The sequence below is a fragment of the Callithrix jacchus genome, chromosome 11 (genome assembly GCF_049354715.1).
Source record: "Callithrix jacchus isolate 240 chromosome 11, calJac240_pri, whole genome shotgun sequence".
NCBI lineage: Eukaryota > Metazoa > Chordata > Mammalia > Primates > Cebidae > Callithrix > Callithrix jacchus.
In genome coordinates this window covers 32,389,802-32,416,502 of record NC_133512.1, presented here as the reverse complement: position 1 = coordinate 32,416,502, position 26,701 = coordinate 32,389,802, and the positions used below count along the sequence as shown (strand labels likewise).

At 40.8% G+C, this 26,701-nt stretch overlaps 1 pseudogene across 1 annotated transcript; it reads right to left on the bottom strand.

The window, feature by feature from the left end:
- Nucleotides 1-3,939: 3,939 nt before the first annotated feature.
- On the bottom strand, nucleotides 3,940-26,495 carry LOC128928403 (ubiquitin-ribosomal protein eL40 fusion protein pseudogene; annotated as a pseudogene). Its single transcript, XR_013523706.1, has one exon. The product of XR_013523706.1 is annotated as a ubiquitin-ribosomal protein eL40 fusion protein pseudogene (transcript).
- Between the last annotated feature and the right edge of the window lie 206 nt (nucleotides 26,496-26,701).

Sequence of the window (26,701 nt, the reverse complement as noted above, 5' to 3'; positions counted from 1 at the left end):
AGCCTATTCACATTTCATAACTTTTCAGAAGGCTTCCCCAGCAGACCCAGCAGTAGCCAGTTAACTCATGCACAATCCCTAGCTAATGTCCCTGCCCCCATCACTCCACTCACCAGTACAGACAAACCCAGGTCCCCCCAAACTCAGCTTCTTTGACTCTAATGCTAAGTGATGTAGGCATCACAGCACACACTGTTCTTAGACCGCGCCCAGCCTCGACTGTGACAGCAGGATTAGACGGGGAAATATGAACAGAAGGCACCTGATGGATTTAGTGATTTAATTGTCTGAGCACTTAAAAATTCAGAATTAATTCCACCTAAGTGCAGTTGTTTCTTTCTCATTAACAGGGATATTTTTAAAATAATTTATAGAAATAGGAACCTAATGGAGGCTCAAAAGAATGCCTTTGCATGACTTATCTACCTTGCTTTTCCCTTCTCCTCTAGCCAGCCCCTCTGCCCGCACCAATTTGGTCTCAACATACAGAAACCTCTAATCTGAAACTGGTGTTTCCCACTAAACTCTCCATTTGTGCTTGAAGTAATTTGCAATGGCCACTTTCTGTGTCTTGTTCTCAGATGTGTCTTGGTCAATTAGTGCAATGTCACAGCCGTGTGTAGTTATTGTAACTCCAGCTGTGAGCTGTTAATAATAAACTTGCCCACAGGACAACCCTGTCATATGGTTGATGGTCAATCAAGAATAAAATATGCATTAGGAGAAGAAAAAATGCTCCTGTCAACAGTGAGCGGGTGAAGGTCATTGGTTAGGATGCTGGCACGTAGCTGCCCAGTTTGGGTTAATGTCATGTCGACAGCATCCTTGACTTGCTCCCACTCTATGATGTTTGTTCTGAGACACAAAGGCGTGATAACTAAAATGACACAGCTGGAATCAGAAGACAAGTAGACAAAACATGGTGAAATGTAGAATATGGGTCAGGGAATAGGGGTTTGTTGAAAAGAAACATAGCTCAGATTCTTTAGTAGGAAAAGAAGACAGATCTGCGTTTTGGTCATGGGAAATGATCTGTGGGCTACAAGACAAATTTTATTTAATGGGAGTTTAGAGGCAAATAAAAACAAGCTGATTTGTGGCAAATGAGTGAAGAAGGAACAGTAACCCACTTGGGTGATTCCGATTAATTTCCTTCACAGGATCACAGGGTGTTTTGATTATTTAATTCAGTTTTGAATTTTGGTTTTTCAAGGGGTGGCTGTGAGTGTGAGAGACTCTTGGCAAACAGATGAACTTTGACTTTTGTTCCTAGATATCTGCCCAAATATGAACCTGAAACGGCATTTACTTGTTTCGGTGGCTAAACTGCTACTTACTCATCTCTATGTCAGTTTAATCTGCAATTGCTAAGAACCGGGCAGAATGGTAAAAAGCCATGCCAACTGTCTCGGTCAGTCCATGCTTCTTTGTGTATTTACATGATAAGTTCTCAATACAGTATCTATCATAGATAGCGTTTGATAATACCCCTAAGGCCACACTCTGACAATGTCCAATGTTTTCACTACTGCAGTTCTCAGTTCAACATTTTCTATCAATGACTGAAAACCCAGGTTAAAGCAGTACATGCAACTTTTTCTTTGAATTAAAGAACTCCATTGCCTCCTTTAAAAAATACATTTTTTTTCTACTTTCTTTATCATTTTTTCTTCTATGCTGGCCAAGAAGTGAAATGATTCAATTCCTACTGAGGTTTGGAGAAATGCCAGATACAGGTGATGGGAGGATGGAGGCAGCAAGCCACATTGCCATGTATGTACCTATGCAACAATCCTGCATGATCTGCACATGTACCCCAAAACGTAAAGTACAATTTAAAAATTTTTTAAAAAAGAAAAAGAAGGAAATATTTTTCCCCAACTAAAAGCAAGAATTTTAATTGCCATTCAAAGGGTAATCATACAATAAAGGCCTTATTAAAAGCCTGGAGTCCTGTTTACTCACTGTGGAGCCTGACTTGATTATTTGATAATTAGAAACACCCTGTTAATGATTGGACTGGAGTCTTCCCTGAGGGAATGCCCCCTTCTGGGAACCCATTATCTGTGATTACACTTTTGTCATTGAGAAGGTAAATTACCCATTTCTCTTTCCTCCCATATTCTTTCTGGATTTGCCTGAAAATTGTGAGAATCCAGGGAGGACTGCTCGGTCTGGAGATACCTGCACACACATGCTCATGTGCACACACATACATGTGTGCTTCTCCTCCATCCCAGTAACTTGGATCCCAAGGGTTCGCTGAATTTCCTGTCATTCCAAGGCTGTTTCACTGGCTCAGTGGTTCTCAGCTGGGTGCATGGCAATGTCTGGAGTTGTGTTTGGCTGTCAAACTGCAGAGAGGAGAGGAGCTACTGGTATCTAATGCGGGGAGGTCAAGGATGCTAGTAAACCTACAATGCATAGAACCGCCTGCCCCACCGCCTGGGCAAAGAATTATCTGGCTCAAAATGTCAATGATGCCAGTGCTGAGAAATACTGCACTAACGATCAATTTAGTTTGAGGTGACATGATCAATCTATGGGTTAATGTTCAGAGTGAAAGCAATGAGACAAAGGGGTATCAAATTCCTCTTACATCATTTTCCCTTCACTCCACCAAAAAATTATACCTGATTCATCCCAGTTCTGCCAAAGCCAGTTTCCCTGTGATGTTGTAAAGTGGGATCAGCAACCTACAGTTTAATGCAGCTGCCACCTACTTTTGTACGGCCCACAAACTATGACTGCTTGTTACATTTTTAAATGGTTGGGAGGAAAACAAAATGAATAATATTTGTGATCCATGAAAATTATGTTAAATTTAAATTTAATGTCCATAAATGAAATTTATTGGGACCCAGCCACACCCACTTGTTTGCATACTGGCCTTTGTTACTTCTGCAATATAGTAGCAGATTAATTTTGACAGAGACTATATGGTCTCCAAATCCTAAATATTTACTATCTGGCTCATGACAGAAAAGGTTTGCTGGCCTGTACTATAATACCCAAAACCAATTTTGTGCACTGCACAAAAGACAGACTCAATGATTCCTGGAGGTCCCAGGTCCCACAGTGATTAGGAAAAGTGGATAAATAACATTGCACTTTTTCTACATTTGCTACTCTCAGATATCACCAGGTTGGTGTGAGCTCACACACAAGTTATTTATTTTCTGATCTTACCACTCATTACAACTCTCTTGTCCCAATAAAATTCATCAGGTGGTTTCAAAGCTGGGCTTTCCTTTCAATCTCCTTCTCCAGCATTAGCCTGAATTGAGGAAACAAAACCATAGAGATAAGGCAGAAGAGTCTGGTTTATCCTCCAACTGGATCCTCAGCCATGAGTAATTGAAAGAAAAACATAGGTGTACCCTAGCCACAAATTCTCAGACAGCTCCCCCTCAACTCCACATCGAGACTGACAATCCTCTTCCTATTTCAGAAATGGTTTGAACATCCAACAGGTACATTCTCCTGCAGCCCTGGGGAAAAAAAATGGATATTTAGGGATGTTACCCACACAGAGAAAGAGGTTAGCTGGAACAGGGTTCTGCAAACACAGTAGGTATTACTGTTTAATCTCACCAATTTAAAATGAAAAGGAATACATACAAAAAGCCTGTCCCTGACACTGTGCATGACAAAGGGGTTAAGGAGCCCCACACATATTTTCTATGACATACAACAAGACATGACGAGGACACACACAGAAGGCTGTGAGGATGCAGAAGAGGGAGATACCATATCTAGATTTGGAGATGATAATGATAAGAAGGAGGAAGGAGGAGAACAGGAGAGCATCGTCATTTATTGTTGTCAGAAAGTACTCTGAGCACTTTACATAGATCTTCAGGGCAACCCAAAAAGTTGATAGTGTTCAACCCATTTTATAGATGGAAAAACTGAACTTCAAGACATTAAGTAACTTGCCTAAGGGCACAGAGCCAGTAAGATAGTGAAGCAAAGTGCTGAAGCACATTGTCATGCTCTTCTCCATGTTAAGGGGATTTTGTCATTGAGAAAGTAAATTACTCACTTCTCTTTCTTCCCATTTTCTTTCTAAATTTTTTGCCTTAAAATTGTGGGAATCCAAGGAAGACTGCCACAGCAGCAGCAGGATGTCAACAGCCTGGATGAGTGGGTTACAGATTGGAAAACCAGAGGGAAAAAACATTCTAAATATTACTAAAGGATATGAATAAAAGAACAACTCTGGAATGGGTGTTACATTAGGGGTGGTTCAGAGAAGGAATAGAGGAGTCTCTTGGAAGCAGAGTTTACACAGGGCAGATAAGGCTGGAAAGGTTCGATGAGGCCCAAACATAGCCAAATGCAACCACTGTTAGGAATAGATTTTGCAAAGTCTTGACATTTGGCATTGAGTCCATGTGGAAGGAATGTGCTACGGTAATAGCACCTTTATGCATGAGTGCCAACACTTGCAAGCAACCAAGATGTCCTTCAATATGTAAATAGATCAAACCAGTACAACCATATGATGGGATATTATTCAGTGATAAAATGAGCTATCAAGCCACAAGGAGACATGGAGGAAACTTAAATGCATACTGCTAAGTGAAAGAAGTTAATCTGTGTGACTTCAGCCATATGACATTCGGGAAAAAGCAAAACTATGGAGACAGTAAAAAGACTCCTGGTTGTCAACAATTAGAGGAAGAGTAGGATGAACAGGCAAAGGATTTTTAGGCAGTGGAACTATTCTGTACAATACTGTAATGGCAGATACATGTCATTATATATTTGTCAAAACCCATAGGCTGTACCACACAGAGAATGAACCCTAAAGTAAACTATGGACTTTAGTTAATAATATGTCAATATTGGCTCATCAGTTGTAACAAACATACCATACTAATGCCAGATAGTAAAAACAGGGGAATTTAGGGTGGCTGTAAGAGGGGACATATGAAAACTCCATGTACTTTTGGTTCAATTTTTTCTGTAAACCAAAATCTTTTCAAAACAAATGTTAATTCAAATTTTAAAAGATTATTGGACCCGGCTTCTAGACCCGTCTCTGACTTTGAGCAAATCACAGCCTCTCCGGGTCTTATGAACCAAGACATTAGTGAGTGACCCACCATCATAGGACATCCTATGACTGAAATAATGTATATTTGTCCAATTTACTCTTTTCACTGAAGAGTGAGAGAGATGAAGGGTGCTTGGGCCTCAGGCTCATGAATGTAAGCCCCGAGAGTTCCTGGGTATTTGCGGCAGTGAATCAGAATCCATGATAGCATTTCCCTCTTGCACATGAGGTCACTTTGCGTTCAGGGGCCCCAACTACCAATGTGTTTGTGGTGTGGTCCTGGTTTGTTTAGAATGGTTACCAAATCCCAACTTCTTCACACTTTTTTTAAAGTGCTGATCATTTTGCAGCATGATAGAAACTGGCACCCACGAAATGTGTTGACTTTAAAGAAGTAGATGTGAGAATTAAAACATCTTCCCTTCCACACCCAGCTTCTGAGCTCATGTGCTGAGCTGCCTGATAGAAAGTTGGCCTCTGCAGGCCCTGCAGCTGCCACGGAAATGGCAGTATGACTTGCAGCTCTCAGCAGTGTGTCCAGGATGTACTAATATTTACCAGAAGAAGTAGCCTCTGGTGTCACTGAGTCCCCACTTGCTTCGTGTGACTGCTTCAGAGCTGGCCCAGAGGAGGGTGTGGTCTGAGCTTGCATCAGAGATCTGGTTTTACCTTAATCCCTCAAAAATCACAATTATATTTAACAGATCTCAGCGAGCATAGTATAAACAACAAAACCAACGTTTAGGGATTTTGTTCACAAAGGAGGTAATGTAAATGCCAAGTAAGATGGATAATTTAACTTTACATATATATGGCTGGAAACATATACAGCTTTTAGATTGTGCCTGAATTTTCTACATATACAAACACACATATTTTTTAAACAGTTTGTGTAGAAAAAATGATATCACCAACTTTTACTTGTGTGTAAATTTGTAGACACAAAACTTAAACAGATGTGCTTGTTTATGATTTTAAAGATGCACATATGTAAAACATTCAATAGTATATTTGTTCACGCAGTTGAGTCAACTGAAAGAGGCTGTATTTACATCTTTTAATTGTGTTATGTGAGACAGTGCTACATATATTGTTTATGTATGTTGACATTTATGATTGAAAACCAAGTGGCTTGGTGGAAGTAAGTTCTTCATGGGTTTTGAAACTGTTCCAGACCTAAAAGTTATGCACACTCTGGAAGGAGTAAGGAATAGGCGGGGAGCTGAATGTTGATTGATTCCAAAATACTTCATGATGGTAAATAAAAAGAAATTAAACTTAAAAATTTAAAATTCCCTGCTCCATACAAATCACAAAATCTGAGGATATTTTTCTCATTCAGAGAAAGCAAGCAGCCTTCTACTTTTGTTGACATATGATATTTCAAAGAAAAGTGGGGTATGGGACTGGGGACGGGGAGGTGGGCGGCTCTCTATGGAGGCTCCTCCATCCAACACTTCTCAACGAGTATTCCAGGAGGCCCAGCCTTTAAATGCCTATTTTGTCTTCCTACTCTGCAGTCACAGGCAGCTGAACATTTTGCTTGGTGCATGCACAGAAATTTTCTTCTTGAATGCAAGATTTGGGGTTTTAGTACCTGCTCTGTTTGGAAAAATTCTAAAATCAGAAACGATGTGGTCTGAAATGTTGACATGTTCGGCCACATATGAACTACACAACTCAGAGAAATGAAGTGGCACATTTATCAGGTCTCAAGTTTTGGGTCCCATATAGATTTATTTGAGCCACACTGGGCAGCAATGACTGAGCCTCTTCAGTCCTTAATATGCTTATGTTTTCTTTTTATGCTTATGTTTTTTATTGTCTTCTCCAGCTGTATAAGTGCCTCTGCCCTTTGGCATACAGTATTAATGGCACTGACAATTCTGCTTATTTTCCCTCTTTTTATCAGTAATTCAGGCTTATGAATCCAATAAATATCAGCTAGGCTTGAATTATACATTGGTGAATTCTTTATCTGTCCTTTTGCTAGTTTTCCACAGCTTTGGGGCAAATTATCATACCTAGTGAGACATACTTGGCATAGAACAGTGTACCTAGGAAAATGCTGGTAAAGTTATGAGATCATATCAAGTCAATCAAGAAATACACGCAGTAGAACTAGTCTTCAGATGCAGAAACTAGAGGCTCCCTCAGAACTTATAATCGCTCTCCATGTTATAATTCCAGTGAACATAGAAACAAACACAGCTAACAAATTCTCTGCTCCACTCTGCAGAGCTGCATAAAGTGGCCAGGTCGATGTTATGGGCAGTGGGAAAGGGGATGTGTGTCTCTTTGCCTTTACCACTATTCTCACCTTGACCATATCCAGTAAAACCAGCAAGTAAAATCTAGCAAGCTCCAGTGAAATCAGGTTCAAGTAATCACATGGGCAGCTTTCAGGAGGCTTAAGGTAACTGGGGCAAGTTTGTACACACAGGAACTTCAGGCCTCTTCTAGTGCCAGTTCCTCAGTCATAGCTGAGAACCAGTCCCACCTCCAGCCTGGGCCACCACCGAGGCTCCACTGGGGGGCCCAGTTTCACAAAGCCATGGCTGTGTCTTCTCAACATTTAGAGAAAGCAAAAGGCAAGCTCTGAACAACCGGTAAGGACAAAGTACACAATAGGAACCCCAAAAACTGGGAGGGCAGTTGCAAGAGAAAAATGGTATTCTCCCTTAATCTTTTCTTTTGTCCCTCCCCAACTGTTCTACAACCTTGCCAAAGGGGGATTAGCAACAAAAAAAAAAAAATAGACCCGCTTCCATCACACAGGTAATACAGAGAAGCCCATGAAGAGAAAAGGGGAAGACAAAGGGACCAGACCCACCTTTCCACCATATTTGAGTATCACCGCCATCATCGTCAATCACTGCTACAAAAGTTTCTTTCCCTATGCCTTTATGGGGATAGGGCAAGTTTCATCTGAAAGAAAAGTTTTAAATCTGAAGGAAAGACAATCACTATGTATTTTAAGAGAACTAAATGTCTTAGCAGCTTGCCATTAGATGTCTTAGCTTGCAGTTTTCCATGAGCAGCTACAGCTTGGGGAACGATGCTCACTCCTATCAGCTCTCCTTTTGTGGTTGCCCCAGAGGTTGCAGATGGAGGGAGCCCGCTCCTGCAGGGCTTAGCACGTGGCTGGTCACTGCCTTGGTGTGGTCGATCAGGCCCCTTCTCTGCCATTCTGGGAGAAGGATCCATCATAGTTCTTTCCACCCCCGTTTTATTCAAGAGTTTCTACTTTAATCCTCATGTCTTTGGCCTTTCGTTTTGCCTATAAAGAACTTCTCCATAAGCCCTAATTTTCCCTCCTTTTTCAACATGAGCCTCAGCATCTTCTGCTCTTTGCTGCCCCATCAAATCTCCCTCTGTGGCACCAGCCTGCCATCACACATATTGTCAAATGCAACATCAGGTGCAGAGCTCCTTGTCCTGCCTCTCTCTGAGAATCCATGGGGCACATTCCACGGGACACTAGAGATGTGTCTTGGCGAGGGGGAGATGCTGTGTGTCACATTCTACTCTTGGTTGGAATTCTGCAGTGCTCATTAGTCCACATTGAAGGTCCTAAGATTTCTCATTGTTAAGTGGCCGCTTAACTGCCTATAAATTGGTGTTGCACCAACTTATTTTACCATGGAACCTTGCCTTTTGAGTCATACCTTCTACCATTTTGCAGAACTGCTGCTCTGAGGATCATGTCTCAAGACAGGTTGCTGATCTACACAGACGGTCTACCCAGGAGCCAAGTGCTTGTTATGTGCCATGCTTCAAGAAACAAACTTCCAAGAAAAAAGAAAAAAACTCCCTTCCCGTCTTCCTTGCCTTCTCTTCAACTCATGCACACAGCAATTCCTATTTAGGCCCAAGACACAGATCGAGAATTACCAGCCCCAAGTCAGTATACTGCTACTATCACCCAAAGAACTCCAAGAAGTTCCTCCTGTCTGCTTTAATGTAGCAAAGACTGATGGTTTTCCTACAAAATCTTTTCTTTCTTCTTTAATAAAAGAACCTCTGATTGCTGGCTGGACATGTGGTCTCTCTGAGTAAAACTACAGTTCTCAGCCTTCCTTGCAGCTAGGTGTGCAACTACAGGAAGTGCTGGGTAAAACATCTAGGAACTATGTTTAAAGGGAGGGAGTATGTGCTTCTTTGTCTTTTACACTTTTTTACTGCTGACACAAGGATGTGGTTACAAGAACTTCAGCCATTTGGGGTCATGAAGTGGAAGCCACATGTTAAGCAGGATAGAAGGGGACTAGGCTCTTGACACTGTAGAGTAAAATTGTGTTCTAGGCTGACACATTTGGGTTTCTTTTCTGAGAAAGAAAAGTGGACTTTTTTATTATTTAAGCCACCAGTTTTTTTTTTTTTTAATCCTTAGTAAACTAACACAGGGTTAAGCCACTATTATGTTGGGATTTCTGCTACCTTGACAGAGTCTAATCCTAACTGCTTGGTCCCTCTCTTCAGCTAACCCCTCAGACCTCTCAAGAACAAACTGAAAGTACAGATTATTTCCTAGAACAACCTCTCAGAAAGTCATCTTGACTGAGAACAAGTTAGCCTTAGGGTGACCCCACTGGAGTTTCTCTCCTGATGACCATCAGCCCCCTGTATCCAGATCCTCTGTCACTCAAGACGTTTCTTGAGGAGATGGGGAGATGGGGATGACTGGGCAAGTCTCCACACCACAGTGATTAGCACATCAGCAGATCCAACTGGGTGGTCTAGTCTGAGTGGCCATATGTTTTCCCACTCTTTACCCTAAATAGCCATTCCCTGAGTTTTCCAAATTTTTTGTCTTCATGTGTTCACTTGGCTGTGTTCCCATTCACTGTTGGTGCCTTTCCCACAAGAACCATCCAATTTGTTCATTAGTACATACATACCATCTATTCTGAAGGACCTCAGCATAATTTGGTTCCAGTTCAATCACACATAACTTCTAAGTTAACAAAGATATTCTAATCTACTACCACGGTCCTTCCAGTCAATTCCATGTTTAAATCCTAGGTGCCAAGGCTAGTAATTCAAACAAAGGCAAAACTCAGGCTATGTCACCCATAGACACTGCCTGAGCTGGGCAAGCCCAGGACCAATGATTGTAGGCTAGACTTTGGTTCTCTGCACAAAACCAAAGCATGGTAATGGAGCAACTGATGTGTGTGCTTCCAGTTGTGACAAATTTTTCTTCATCTCTGTTTTTTTGAGATATATGAATAAATGTTAATCATATATCATGAGGGTAAAACTAGGCTACTCTGTATATATACAGACATGGTTATCAGCCTTTTTGTTTATACGCTTACTGTAGCAGTTATCCAATGCCTGGAATTAGAAGAGTTCATGGCATATGCTTATCCTCTGCCATAGAAGTGCTTGCAACACCTTTGCATCCTCTGCAGTACCTAGCTTCACGCAGCTCTAAGGAAAAGCAAGTGCATTGGACTCGGATGGACTTGGTCTGAAATTTTGAATAATGGTGTAATTCTGAGCAAATTATTTAATCTTGCCAAGTCTCAATTTCCTCATCCAAAAAAAAAACAGATAATAATACATACCTCTTAGGTATGTATTATTACCTAAATATGAAGCTGATAGCAAGTGAGAACTCTGACTAAGTCACAGGGACACAGGTGTTAAGTGCTCAAGAAATACCTAATCAAATGGATTTTTCAGGAAGCAAGACCCCCATGTCCATAATCTATGAATTATCCTATATATCACCAGTCTCTAAGATATTTAGTCATTTGTTATTTGTTCAACCAAAAAGCATTATACATACATTAGCATACATTATGCATACATAAGATTAGACTCCATCGAGGTAGCAGAAATCCCAACATAATAGTGGCTTAATCCTATGTTAGTTTGCTAAGGATTAAAAAAAAATTAAAGCGTTAAAAGAAGCTAGGGATACTGAGATATATTTGACATAGTCCTTGCCCTCAAGGTGCTTAGAATCTAGTAAAGAAACAGACAGGTAAACCAGTAAGTGCCATAAAAAATGGTAGATGCTATGCTAGAGGTGTTCTAGAATTCACTGAGTGCCCAAAGAAGGGAGTGGTCTGCTCTACTTGGAGCAGGAGTGAAGCTGGAAAAATCATGAAAGTCTTCAAGAAGTGGTGATTCTCAAACTGAGAATTGACAAATAGATCGGTATAGGGCAGGCAGACCATCCTCAGCACAAGTGACTGTGAGCAGAGGCAATGGAAAGAAGTGTATCAGGCTGGTTTTGGGGGGAAACAACAAATAATTCTCCCTCCCCCATGGCTTTGGGTCAGCAGAAGAGAGGGCACCTGGGTGAGAGTTTGAGTTGGAAATGGAGTATAGGCCAGCTAGGGAGCTTAGTCCTGATCCTGCAAGTGGCAGGGAGTTTACTCAGCAAATTCCAGTCACCATCCAAGGGAGACAGACAGATACCTAGAAAAGGAACAAGGTGACACGCAATGACCTGGTTTTCTATTATCCAGAGACAATGTCTATACACCTAGGTTGTAGGGCACTTGTCTTGTGCACTCTCACAAATACCCAGCACTATCCCAGGTTCTGGTCCATCCCTTCCACCATCAGGCACCACTCACCTGGGGTTTCCCTTTCCTTGGGAGTCGGTTCTCTGTTAGATGATTGTTAATTGTAAGATTTTTAAAATCTCAACTATCCCAGTACACATCAATGTATGTTATTTTTTCCAAGTTATAGACTTGCACTTGAACAGAGACTTTCTGGGGTAATACTTTAAAGCAAATAAATAAAAACTCTACTGGTAGAATTTCAAGTACTCTGGCACCTCAGTGAATGTGAGATTTTTGTACAAGGAAGTAGTGATTTACCACTAGTGCTAGGCTGTAAAATCAGCTCCTTCCTTGGTGTTTGTTGCCAACAAAAAGGTTTTCAGAAAAAGAAAATGATTTTCCCTTACGAAGACTGTGAAAACAGCCACATTTATAAGCACAATTACATACACTTCTGACTCTATCCCAGTGACCAATATGTAGTAGCTGCCTAATATATGGCCAAAGAAAGTAGAAAAAAGAAAGAGAGAAAAGAAGAAAGGAGAAATAAGGTTTCAATAATCTTTTCTCACATGGCTTCCAGCATAAAACTTGGTGACTAAAAACAGATATTTTTTCATTCCTAAGGGGGCAGGGCAAGGGACATAGATATCCAATTTACTGCCACTAAGCTTTTTATCCTAAAATGTGAAATATTTGAATGTACAAAAAGCTTCATGTTGTATGCTCTTTATTGGATGCATAGATCTATGTTTATGGAAAGTTTTAATGGTTGCAAAGTCAAATTGCAAAAATGATTCATTTTTGTAGAGATCTTGATATATCATATGGCATTCTAATAAAATTTTCAATACTGGCTATAATGTAGATTATAATACTAATGTTTCCTATGGGATCCCATGATCAGAACTTCTTTGTTAAGTGTCCTAGAGTTAAGGCAAATGCACCAAAGAGCTGTAACTCACTGATATTTAATATCGGCTAATGCAAAATGAAAAACTGGGTAGCAAATACAGGCTGTAGAGAAACACTCCTTCAAAATTTGGAGCCCAGGTCATTCACAAAATGATTTCTCCTCATATTCTGAGATTAATGCAGTTCTGACACCTTCCTCACAGATACATGATGATTTAGGAAAGACAACAAGGAAGTCACAGAGATAACAGATGAATGGGACCTTCGGGCAATAACATTATAACGAGAAATGAAACCTGCACTCTTTGAACAGAATTTTTCCAGGAAAGCACTTTCAAACTCTTGAAAGGGAAACATCAAAGTCTGAAGGGAAGATATGAAAAAGGTTTCCCCTCTTACACCAAAATGACACAAATTCAATGTGACACACATTTATAGTGAATTTTGTGTGCCAACAAAGATAAAAAGGAAAAATATACGTGCTTGTCCTCAAGAAACTTATTACAATTATCTTTCAGCTGATTGGGGCCTCTGTTTTCTGAATATTGTTCCCTTCTGTCCTCTGCCTACTTCAAAAAGGACTGAAGTGGTACAGGATTTTTTAAAGCACTCTCTTAAGATGCTCAATTTCTGGCAAAATGCTAGGAAACACAAATGGTGACTACAATGAAAAAGCATTTTTACACCAATCAGCATGGCAAAGACCAAGAGGTTTAATAATAGAATGTGTTGTTAAGAGTGTGGAGCAACAGGCACTCTCAGACCTTTCTGGTGGTCATGGAAAGAGATACGACCATTACAGAAAGCACCCTGGTGATGCTTACTTGAAGTTTAAATGCATATACAAGTTGATCCAACAACTCTTCTTCTGGAAACATAGTGCCCTTTACAAGTACTTTACTCGTGTGAAATGATGGATGTTAAGTATATTTGTGGCTCCACTGTTGTAATGGCAAGATCAAAAGCCACCTAACTGTCCAATCATGGGGCATATGTGTCAATAGGCACACACATATTGACACATATATGCTGAATAAGAAGAAACTATAATGACTGAGGAAGCTCTGTATGAGCTCATATGGAACCAGAGCCAGATATATTTCTAGGAGAAACAAGGTGCAGAAAGACCTTTATGGTGTGTTCCTATTTACGTTTAAAGGGGTGCTGTATGTGTGTAGAGAAAGAGCCATATTGTGCATAAAATATGTCTGGAAGAGGACACAAGAAACTGAACACAGTGGCTCCTCTAGGGAGGGTGAGAGGGTGGCTGGGTCTCTGGGGTGGAAGGGAGACTGTTGGTAAGTTTATTATCAATCTTCATTATCTACCTTCCTTTTGTACCTTTTGTACCAGGTGCATCTATTACTTATTCAAATAATTAAATTTAAAGGGAAGGTTTCTAGAAGTGCATGTTTCCACACCAGAGATCTGAGGGAGTGTGCAACGCACACTATTGAACTAGTTATTTCTACAAGTTCCGGCCATGTTTGAAGCCCAGCAAATAGAAGGAGCTCGCTCTGGAACACATTTCCTAAAACTAGATCTCCACAGAGAGGATTGGGGTGACTCTGTCCAGGGGTCTTTGGACTCACTTCCCAGGTCAGAATTTTGGGATGCCTTTGCCCTCTTTCTGCCTTGATTGTTGCCACCTTGAGAAAAAGCTCAATTCCTCGGATTTCTGCATCCATCAGCACCCTCAGCTGTGCTCTGTGCACCCCTGGCATCAGGGTGCCCCATGGCCTTCCTCACCCATGCTTGGTCCTGTCTCCATGCCCTCAAGCTCCATCCATCCACCTGGAGGTCACAGGCTGTCCTAACCACCATCCCCCAGGATGTTTACCACCTTCTGTCTCCTGCTGCTGCTGCTGCTCAGGAACACTCTTTGTGACATGACATCTCAGTCACAGCATCTTTTTCATTGCATTTATTTGCTTGTCTCCTCATACTAAATGTTCATTCCCTGGAGAGGGATCTGTTCATCTTTGTTTCCCCACAGCAGCCATTCAGTTGAGATGTTTAATAACTGACCATCGGCTGAAGAGTCACTTCAAAGCAGGTGCCTCCTTTGCCCTCTGTGCCCAAACCATCAGCCCCCCCACTGCCCAGCAGGGCCCAGGGATGCCAGTCCTGCGGGTAAGTGCTTCAGGGACTGTGCTGGCCCAATGGCAAAGGAGACTCCTTCTTTCCACAAGGTCCTTCCTGCCCCACCCTTTCAGAATTCACTCAGGCTCAGAACTGATCACCCCTGACACCTTGGGAGTGGTGTTGCTGGTGCCTCTAGCACCTGCTTCCTCGACAACAAACAAAGTGCAGTAGCCACACACCTTGTAGGGGCTGGTGTAGGGATGGGAGTCCTCAGGGTTGGCTTAAATTTGGATTCGGAGTCTGGCCATATCTGGAGAACTTCTGAACCAAAGGGCTTGGGTGTTCATTGGCATGAGGTATGCGGCCTGGAAGGAGGAAGATTCATGCTTTGAGGCCCTGAGTAGAGGCACCAATGCCCCAGGAGAGAACACAGAGTGGCTCCAGCATAGTGAGCCCAGAAAGGGGCCTGAGACCTTCTGGTACCACTGGAAGCTCTGACAATCGGTACTCAGGGCAGCCACAGGGGAGAGGGCATGAAAGTCCCCAGAAATCAGCATTCTCAAGTGGCTTTGCAGGAAACAGACGCTAACAAGGATCCCTAAGAAGAGAACCTATGAGAACTGTGCCTGAGCCCATGTGAAACACAACCATAAATAAAATCAGGGCAGAGGGCAGAGGCAGTACTGCTACGCAGCCGAATACAGTGAGGCAGCCAAGTCTGATGGTTCACGTCAAGGTGGCAGCCTTCCTACGCCAGGCAGAAGAGGCCTGAGGAATTTCAGACTACAAAAGCAACTTTCAGACTTGTCAAGGGTACTGAAATTGAATCAACAGTCTTTCATCCCTGAGGATGACAGCTCCCAAAATGTAGAGCACATTCTGCCTCAGGCTCTCCTGCCCCACCAAGTTCACTCCTGCCCTTCCCAGAAATGAGGTATGCAGGGACCAGTGAACTGCCAGCCCTCACCCTTGTTTTGGCTGCTCTTAGAAACAACAGCTTGTCTTGAGTACAGACACCTCTCCGGATGCACCCAGAGCCTCTGCCTATTACGCAAAGAGAATATAACTCTTGACAAGAGAAAATAAATCTGATCACCCAAAGCAGAAGCCAAAACCAAAAGTGTGATGGTGGTTTTCCAGCAGTGAATAAATCCATGGCTTGATTTTTTTTTTCGAATATACATTCCAGATGTCTAAGAGAAATCTACAAGTCACATCTCTAGATTCCAAAATGACTTCCCTGTTCATCTCCTATCTGCCCTAAGCAACTCTCCTCCCTGTAGTTGAGGTAATTTCCCCCAAAGCCTTCTTTGTTTATTAATTTGCTGAAGAGGTTCTCCTGTCATCACATATGTTCCAAAGTTCTTAGATTTGCTTTTAGAACTGGGTGGACTGAACCAGTATTTCCAGAACTATCTCCAGCTAAGCTTCAGGCTCATCTGTTGTCCAAAAAGCTTTTTTCCATCTTTGTTCTTGTTGCCTGTCACTCACCCCATACCCATAATCATTTGTAGGTATCTTGCTATCTTTCAAAATCCAACTCAACACCACCTCTTCCAGGAAGACCTTCCTGATTCTTCCAGCTGGAATTGATCTCTCTCTCTTTTTCACCAGAACTGTTGCAGGCCCTTGTCATCTTTGCTCCTTTCATGCGATTCCTCTCACATTGCTTTGTGTTATGGTTGCTTTCCAAACAGCTGTGCTCCTGAGGAGTGAGCTGTATTTTGGATTCTCTGTGCTACAAATTTACTGGTATCTCACAGTACTTAGCATGACACCTCACATGTAATATAGACTTGCAGCATTTAGACTGCAAGTGGCCTCCTATGGACTAAATTGTGCCCCCCTCAAAAACTTAATGTGTGGAGCTCCAACCCCCAATGCGATGGTATTTGGATATTAGATCTTCGGGAAATAAAATGGCTTAGATGAGATCATGAGTAAGACCCTCATGATGAGACTGCTATCCTTTATGAAAGAGACACCAGCTGGGTGTGGTGACTCATCTCTGAAATCCTAGCACTTTGGGAGCCCACAGTGGGTGGATCATTTGAGTCGAGGAGTTTAAGACCAGCCTGCGTAACATGATGAATCCCTGTCTCAACAAAAAAATACAAAAAATTAGCCAGGCATAGTGGTGTGTGCCTGTGCTCCCAACTATCGAGAGGCTGAGGTGAGAGGATCTCTTGAGCCCAGGAGCTCAAGGCTGCAGTGAGCTGGGGTCAGTCACACTACTGCATTCCAGCCTAGGTGGCAGTGAGAACCTGTCTCAAAAAAAAAAAAAAAGACGAGAGAGAAGAAGACACTAAAGATTTTGCCAGCTGTCTGTCTCTGCCATGTGAATATGCAGTGGGGAGATGACCATCCACAAGGAAGAAAGGGAGGCCTCACCACAACCTAACCACAGCGACACCCTGATCTCACACTTCCCAGCCACCAGAACTATGAAAAAATACATTTCCATTGTTTAAGCTCCCAGTCGACCTATGGCACTTTGTCGTGGCAGCCTGAACTGACCAAGAGCCAGCCTTTGTACTTTCTAAAGTGGTTAAGTACCAGGTCCAAAGAGACACAGAGCAGAGCAGGGATCAAAACCCAGTCAGTCTCCTAACCCCCAGCCTACAGCTCAAGCAAATAGAACAAGCTTGCCAAATAACACAAAATGAAAGAAAAGGCCCAAAGCAATAAGTGTATTTTCCTTAGACATGTCCATACCTTAAACTCTTTTTATCCTAGATTTGAAATAACAAACCAAAAGTCCAAGGGGACTTCCAGCAACGTCTGAAATTGAGAATTTGGCTTAAAAGGCTGCAAGCGATGAAGAAAAGAACAGGAGAAGGCTATTTGGTTAAGACAATATCATATTACAGAGTTATGAATTATGCAAATGAAACCACAGGATTCGCAACCTCATGAGATTTCTTGTACCTATACAAAAAACTGCGCGAACAAGCATTTCAGCGCTTTGCTTTAAAACCTTCTGTTACTACCACTCTGTTACACTAGTTATAAGGTTTTATATCTCATGAAGGGCTTTCTCATATATCATCTCATGGAATACATGCAACAGCCAGCACAGGTATCACCATTGCCCTGAAGCAGAGTACACTCCTGAGCCGTAGCTCGCTTAAGTGACCCAAGCAAAGTCACAGAGCTGTTGGAACTGTGACCGGAATACTCTGTGTGTCTACGTGCGTGCAAGACATAGAGGGAGAGACATAAACAGAAAGAAAGTTGGGGTGGGGTTGATCCCACTTCACTATATATTCCCAAGATTGCATTAAGGAAGTCCCACAAATGTTTCCCATCAGTGGGCAGCTGAAAGAAAATAAACCACCAATGGAATTCCTGGGCTTAGCCCTCGCTCTGTCACCAATTCACTGTTGATGGGGGCAAGAGACTTAACCTCTCTGATTCTGTTTCTTCAACTTCAAAAAAAAGTGTGCTGAATTGTTTCATCTTTTGTTTTTCCCCAGTCAATGCAAGAGACAGTTTATTGAGGTCTCAGCGTCATGGGGCCTGGGCAGGAGGCTGCCCTTCAGGGAAGGAAGAGCCTTATTTGACCTTCTTCCTGGGGCACAGATTGTTGGCGTTGCCACACCTCTTCTTGCAGCAGTTGACAGCACAGGTGTGCAGTTGAGCACAGCACTTGCAGCAGATCATCTTGTGGCAGTTGTATTTCTGGACAAGCTGGCAGAGGGAAGGCTCAATAATGCCACCTCACAGGAGGAGCACAAGATGCAGGGTGGATGCTTTCTGCATGTTGCAGTCTGAGAGAGTGCTGCCATCCTCTAGCTGTTTGCCACAAATATTAGATGCTTCTGGTCAGGTGGGATGCCCTCCTTGTCTCAAATTTGGCTCAAACATTCTCAGTGGTGTCACTGGGCTCGACCTTAAGGGTGATGGTCTTGCCTGTGAGGATCTTCACAAAGATCTGCATCACTGCATCTGCAGCTCGGCCGCCTCACTCTTGTTTTGTCTTTGATTTCTTTTAAGTTCAGACAATCTGTGGTTTTCTAAATTAGACAGTTAGATAAGAGATCAGGCCAAGTCACTTCCAGAAATTTCTGAGCCCTCATCAGGTACTCGGTAGGAATACATATTTTCATGATGTTTCCTCCCCAAACTCTTCATATGGGGGGAGGGGAGCAGAGACAAGACTGCAACCGGTCTGAATGCAACCAGAATTTAAGTCGGTGCTGTCATTTAAAAACTCAGCTTTAGCCATTGGCACCAACGTGGACAACATGGCTTTGCAGGAAACCAGATCCAAGTATGCAGAAGATCAAAAGCTTTACTCCACTGAGACCAGCAAAAGACACATTTCTCAGACACTGTTCTCTATGGAATTTAAGATCTTGTGAGATCCTGCCTAATTTAGAACTTAAACGCCAGTCATTTCAGGGCAGTGACAGCCCTAGATCAATAAATACCCAAATCACAGTAAATCAGAAAACAATGTTAATAGCACCAAAAATTGCTTTATATGGCAGCAACTGTATTTATTCACTGTATCTATTACTAATAAAATACAGAGAAGGCAGGGACTTGATATATCATTCTGCAAGTTTTTGTTTTTAACACCAACTATTTATAATCAAATTCAATAGATTTCCTCAATGATTGCATGGCTCTAGGGCAACTAAGAACATTCATCAAGAGAAAGACATTAAGGCAGGGTTTTAACAAATGAGAAATAAAGTCATTCTCTAGAAAAGATGAGGTTTTAAGACATCATTATTAGGTCTTGAAAGCCTTGAAATTAAAGCCAGTGATAATACTGGCTTTCAAGTCCCATATTGTTTAGTAGGTGTGTTAGTCAGGGTTCTCTAGAGGTGCAGAACTAATAGGATAGATGCATATATAACGGGGAGTTCTTAGGAGAATCGACTCACACAAGTCCCACAATAGGCCATCTGCAAGCTGAGGAGCCAAGAATCCAGTCCAAGTCCCAAAACCTCAAAAGTAGGGAAGCCGACAGTATAGCCTTGAGTCTGTGGCCAAAGGCTTGAGAGCCCCTGGCAAATCACTGGTGGAAGTCCAAGAGTTCAAAAGCTGAAGAACTTAAGAGTCTGATGTCCGAGGGCAGGAAGCATCCAGCAAAGGAGAAAGATGGAGGCCGGAAGACTCAGCAAGTCTTCTCTTTCCATGCCTGCTTTTATGCTGGCAGCTGATTAGATGCTGTCCACCAGATTGAGAGTGGGTCCGCCTCTCCCAGTTTACTGTCTCAAATGTTAATGTCCTTTGACGGCACCCTCACAGACACACCCAGGAAAATAGTTTGCATCCTTTAATCCAATCAAGTTGACACTCAATATTAACCATCACAGTGGGCGTAGTCAATACTGGCTTTCAAGTCCCATATTGCATAATTGTTGTATTCTGTATTAATTCATGTTGACACATATTACGGAAATTGCAGACTCTCTACCAATGGGTTTCTCCTTATCAGCATATGTCCATAGGGAAGATAGCAGGAAAATTCATTCATCAGAAGAAATGCAGATCATAACTATGATAGCTTTCCCAACTCCAGCACTGGAGTCCCAACTTCACAATTTTTTTATTTTCCAATATACAACATTATCTACCTGACATCTTACTTTATGTTCATACTAAACAATGAAATTGGTGAAATGAGAAGTTCAATATGTAAGTTACATTCTTCCAAAACACATTAAACTATTTAATAGCTATTTAAAATGTTTATTCCAGCACTCCTTAAAATGATGCATTATGTACTCATACAACGAGGTGATCTGTAGCTTTCAAAGTGTGTTGGCTATAATTCGGGTTTCAGCATTCATCACTTACCAAATACTCAGTTAACATCTGCCCCTTAGATATAAAATAAATACTACACAGTCTTTGCCACAAGAGTCACCATATAGTAAAAAGACAAACATTAAAATTAATAATTATAGTAATGCAGCTAGTGGTACAATAGAGATATATATATATATAGTGGCTATATCTATTGACATTTATTCTATTCGAATTTAAAACTGAGAATTTTTAAGTGTTTATTGTTCATTGAAATAATAATAAATCCATTGCATGTTAACATAAATAACATTTTTATGAAAATGACTGTATTTCAAAAGAAACAGTTACTAAGTGAAATAAGCCAGTCACAAAAAGACAAATACTATATGATTCCATTTATATAAAGTACCCAGAGTTGTCAAATTCAGAGACAGCAAGTAGAATGATAGCTGCCAGTGGCTGAGGGACAGGTGGTGTAATAAGGAGTTATCGGTTAGTTGGTATAAAGTTTTAGTTTTGCAAGATGAAAAAAGTTCTAGAGATGTTGCACAACGATGTTAATGTATTTAACACTACTGAACTGTACACTCAAAAATGATTAAGATGGTAAATTTTATGTTCATGTGTACTTTACCACAATTATTATTTTTTAGTTTTAAAAGTTTAGTAAAAATGGCATAGTTTTACAGTTTTATACATCTCATAAATGTCTAGTTTAATAGAACACAGCTGGATTCTTATATCTGCTCCTACATTCAATCTGTTGCAATATATTGTTTTGATTGAAGTATATGAAGAGTATCCAGTGTCACAGATATTTTTTTTAACTGCGATTATGTACTTAGAAAAGCAAGAGCATTTTGATAGCGTTATCAGATCACTAGAGCATTTTGATAGCGTTATCAGATATTCTTTGGTATCACACCAAAATTTAACAAGTGGTAGCTTCTTAAAGGTTAGTTATAATGTGGAATCTGAAACTATGCATATTAATTGTTGTTACATTCTGTAACATTACTATCCATGGTTTACCTCCTATGTTGAATGAATCTTTTACCCATGCATGATTTTGTAATAACAAGCATTGGTCATTGGGAAAATATTTGTTCACTATGTTAGTTAAGCAATTTTCCAGGTGTTGCCAGGTCTTATATCACAAAATTGCATGTGTTAATATCACTTCTGAGCTCAGAAAAGTCTTTAAGTATTCTGAAGCTATCAAGCTTATGGTGGTGAATACAAGATCTCCAAGATTCTAATTTACTCTTGAAAGCTCAAATTTTATTATTAGTCATATATGCTATCAGTGAGTTTCTTGACACAATAAGCACATTTGGTTTATTTTTGTAAAAACGTTCCACTAAAAAAAGATCTGCCATGTCTAAATATCCATCATTTGTCTTATTCTTTCAAGTAAAAATGGGCCCCATGAAAGAAAGAACTATACAGCTCACATTTCAAACTATCAAACAGCGATAGCATTGTACTTCAGTGTGCAGAAGAAGGGCCTTGTGCCCATGTCTCATTTTGTCACACAAAATATTTTTAAAATTTTTCATAAGGGTCAAGTTTTAGTGAAATTAATAATTTCTTAATCCTTCATCAAGAATGTTGTTAAGAGAAATTTTTTTGTCTCCCCACAAATACATGGTGGTGAAGAACACGAGGACCACTAGCACAACTTTGTTTTAACACCTTGATTCGTGGTAAGAAGCAGCACTTTGCCTGTCATTGCTTCTGCATCATTAGCGCAAATGTCAGCACCGAAAGGCAAGTAACCTCTTAGTGTTAATATGAAAATGCTTTGATCTCATGGGTGCCTAGAAAACAGACCATGAACGACAGTTGGAGGGCCTATGATCTAGAAATTTCCTGGCTTTAGAAACAAATTTGCTATGATTGTGTGCTGGCTTTATCATCAGCTATATGGTGTTAGGCAAATTACTAAACTTTAGTGTGTCTCAGTTTCCTCATCCCTTAATAGAGGTAATAATCCTATCCCAAAAGAGTGCTGGAGTTAAAAATAAGCCAACCAATGTAATGCACTTACCTCAGTGCCTGGCTCATTGTATGCAACAAATGTTACCTCAATACCAGCTATTGTTATTAATGTTATTACTTTCTGCTCCTTTGCAAAATGCTATACATATTAAATATCTTATAAATGCTGCTAAAAAAGGAATGATCTTCTCATTCCTTGGATGATAAGCTTTTATTTTGCCAAAACAAGATCTCATTTGACAACGAATCCCTAAAAATCCTGTCAATAAATGTTGGTGGACTGAATAGAAAGCCCCATATGGGAAGAGGTCATTGCAGATGCATCTTTATGTTTAGGCATTATACCAGAAATGCTTCAGCTCCTCAGTATAAAGAAGGACTATCATGATGTTTCTAAAGGCCAAATGGAGTATTTTAATGCTGGAATGCAATTATTCAGAAACACCTAGATCTCAGACAACCCTAGCATGGAATCTTCAGTGTTAAAGAAAAATTTAAAACAGGTAGCATATCAGAAATGCAACAATAAAACAAAAATCATCCATCCAAGCTAGTTACTGGGTTTCTATCTCTAAGAGAGATCTGTGGCTTTTAAATGTTTCTTCTTCTTCAAGAGGATATTTTTTTTTTCTCTCCCAGGAAAAATTTAACAGAGAAGAGAGAATCCCCAGTCCACATCTTATTTCTTTATTTGGGCAAAAGTCATGGCCTTCACAACCAATAACAGCAGAAACCTTTGCGAAAACAGCATAGCCTTTTCAATCTCAAACACTTTAAGGACTATTAGATTTCAAGGAATAAAATAGCTGAAAACTGACTACATTTGCTGTATTTCAAGCTGAGTGTGTAAATAACTAAGGTCAAACTCAGAAAACAAAGCTGATAATTCCATGGTGACCAGCCAGACTCCAGTTCCCATCATTTATTCACATGTTGATAGACTTCCCCAGGAAGCCTGGGAAAATAACAGAAGTTACTCAACTTCCCCCAAGAGAAAAAGGCTTCATTTTTCCTTGGCAGATTCATTCCTAATCACATAGCAGAGAACCGTTATTAACATCTGGATATTCAAAAAGAGCCACTGAATTATTATAAAAATGTTTCAAATCATCAGCCTAAAACTCAAATGATCTACAATGTGTATGATTTTTTCCCTCTTTAGTCAAAAAGATAAATGAAGAAATTCTTTGTATTTCAACTTTCATTACACATTTGTTTTTAATCTAGGAAAATTCATGTCTGCCTACTATACCTCAGTATCAAAGACTGATATGTCAGCAGTGGTTTCTGCTCCTCCCACCATGAGCTTCTTTTGAGAACACATGTTTCTTTCTTTTTTTTAGAGACAAGGTCTTGCTCTGTCACCTGAGCTGGAGGGTAGTGATGTGATCATAGCTCATTGTAGCCTCAAACTCCTGGCTCAAGGGAGCCTCAGCCTCAGCCTCCCAAGTCACCAGGATTACAAATACATGCCACCATATCCAGCTAATTTTTAATTTTTTGTAGAGGTAAGGTCTTGCTGTGTTGCCTATGCTAGTCTCCAACTTCTGACTTCAAGTGATCCTCCTGCCTCAGCCTCCCAAAATGCTGGGATTTCAGGCGTGAATCACTGCAATTGGCCAAGAACACATTTTTTTGGGAGTGAGATTACTGCAAAAATTAATTGGTTCAAAACAGTCACAGTCTACTACAACTACAGATACTAATGCTGAGTTATAGTCTCTTTAACACAATTATATGCTGTTAGGTTTAACAAGAAGGAGGCAGATCAAATGTCATCATGTTTAACCAGCTACTTCCTCCTTTACACAGCTTTTAAAAATTTAATTGTCATGACTTGCTACAAATACACTCAGATATTATAATGCTGTCTGCCAAACCTCATCCAAGTCCTTAACATTAGAAGCTGGCAGCACTTGATAAATACGTCACACTTCTCATTAAAACTGTCTAGTAGCTTCTCATTGCTCTCAGGATATTATACAAATTCCCACCATGGCCCTCAGGCTCTGGGTACAAACCCATCAAGAATAGGTCAGAGGACAAATGTGGTGGTTTATGCCAACAATCCCAATACTTTGGAAAGCCAAGACAGGAGGATAAGGAGTGCTCCAGGCCAGGAGTTTGAGACCAGCCTGGGTAGCATAGTGAGACCCCGTCTCTGCAAAAAAATAAATAAATAAAAATTAGCTGGACATGGTCATTATCACCTGTCATCCCAGCTACTTGAGAAGCTGAGGCAGGAGGATTGCTTGAGCCCAGGTGTTCAAGGCTGCACAGAGCTATGATCATGCCACTGCACTCTAGCCTAGGTGACAGAGTAAAATCCTATCTCTGAAAAAAATTAAAATTAAAAAAGAATAGGTCAGACCCAGGTGAAAAATGATGGACCATCCCCTCCAACTCCAAACCCACTCCAGTAAGGATGGACAGGCTAAAATCTTTGCAAGTAATATTTAGTTAGGTAAAGCCCCTTTCAAACTTCTTCCTCCAGAAATGGACACCAGCTTCCCACCACTGAACTCTACCTTCTGCAGACCAGCTCCTCCCCAGCTAATTACCTGCTCCAGCCTCCTCTTCTGCCATACTGCCCATCTCTAGCCACCCTGAACCAAGACTCTACCCAAGGTGCTTCCTGTGACTGTTTTTCTGGCCAAATGCTACTTAACCTTGAAGTTTCGGCATAAGAGTCACTTTCTTGAGGACGTTTTTACCAGCTCTACCTCATATACACTCAGATTCCACAGGCATCTTTCATCACACTGACCATAACAGTAAATCGCTAACAAGCTATTGAAATCACCTGCTGTTCAATGTCCACCGCCCCCCCGCCCACTTAGTCAAAAATGCAAAGATTAGGTCTGTTTGGCTAGTGTAACTACCCCAATGCCTAGATTAGAACTACATATAAGCCCTTAAAAAACATTCCTACACTATGCAAGAGAGTTTTTAACAAGGCCAAACCCCTCCTTACGAAACTTTACATTCAGATGAAATTCAGTACAGATCAAAGGGTGTTTCAGAGGGGAAAAATCTTTACAGTCTATTGGTTGTAAGGTAGAGAAATTAAAGAAGCCAAGGGATTTTGGTTGGTTGCAGACTTAGGAGGCCCAGGGTTCCCCAACAATTGTGTGACCTAGTTCAAGAGTACAGTGGGGGTCCCAAAACCACTGGTCTGAATATTTATAAGCTTTGGATCAAGCTAATAAACAGTTAAAAAAAAATACGTCCTCTAGTCCTATCTTGAAAATACTTCTTCAATAAATTGGCTATCTGGATAATCAAACATAGTGAAATACAGAGACTTTAATCAAATTGGGTTTTTAGCACCAAAATTATCCACATTTAAAAACTCTTGAGTGGGAGATAATAATTTTATTCATCATGTGCACACACACACACACACGCAGTATGTAGTTATCCATTAAGAAAGAATGGTTGCCACTGTTTTGAAAAAAAAAAAAAAAAAAAAAAAAAAACAAGATTTGTAGGACGCTCAGATTCCAGTTCTACTGAACTACAAAACCAATTTGTGTACACATGGGAGTTCTTGCCCATAAAGAAAGTGCTGCTCTCACTTAATCATCTTTCTTCTTCCATATCTACCCCAAGAAAAAGTCATGCTATGTTCCTCCTTTGTACATTTTTCAACTTTCATCCTATGTTTTCCAATATTCATCTTTGGTACCTCCCAAAGAGGGATATTACGTTAAAGTCTTTCAGTCTCAGTCAGCTATTAGCAGTGTCCTGTCTTGTAATTACCATGAGCATTTTGCACATTATCATGGGGTGAGGATCCCAAAGAGTGAAACAAGACATTCACAATGCAGCATGAGTATACCTCACATTACAGCATGGCTGTGACCTGCACACTATGCTCCTTCTCATTGACTCCCGCTTTCCTTTCGTCTTCCGTGTCTTTGCAGAGTGTTCATCCACATTTCTGGCAGTGACTTTAACAAGGGTCTTTAATTTTATTCCTTCTCATCCTCTTTGTTAGGTAATTACCATAATCTGCTTTCAAATACTCTATGAGGAACTTTAATATACGATTTATCATTAAATATAAAAAGAATAAATATAAAAGAACCCACAAATCCCTTTGAAGAGTGAAATGACATGTTGTGATGTGAATTAAATTACTCTACTATACTTGTTCTGTACAATTCTATTGTTCCTCCATTGTGACACAACCATAGCCTGAAGAAGGCTTTGCTCGGGCTTCTGTTTGCTTACTTGCTACTGCACTTACTACATTTCTGTAAAGATAAAAACATTCCGGCAGGGCGATGTGGCTCACACCTGTAATCCCAGCACTTCGGGAGGCCAAGGCAGGTGAATCATG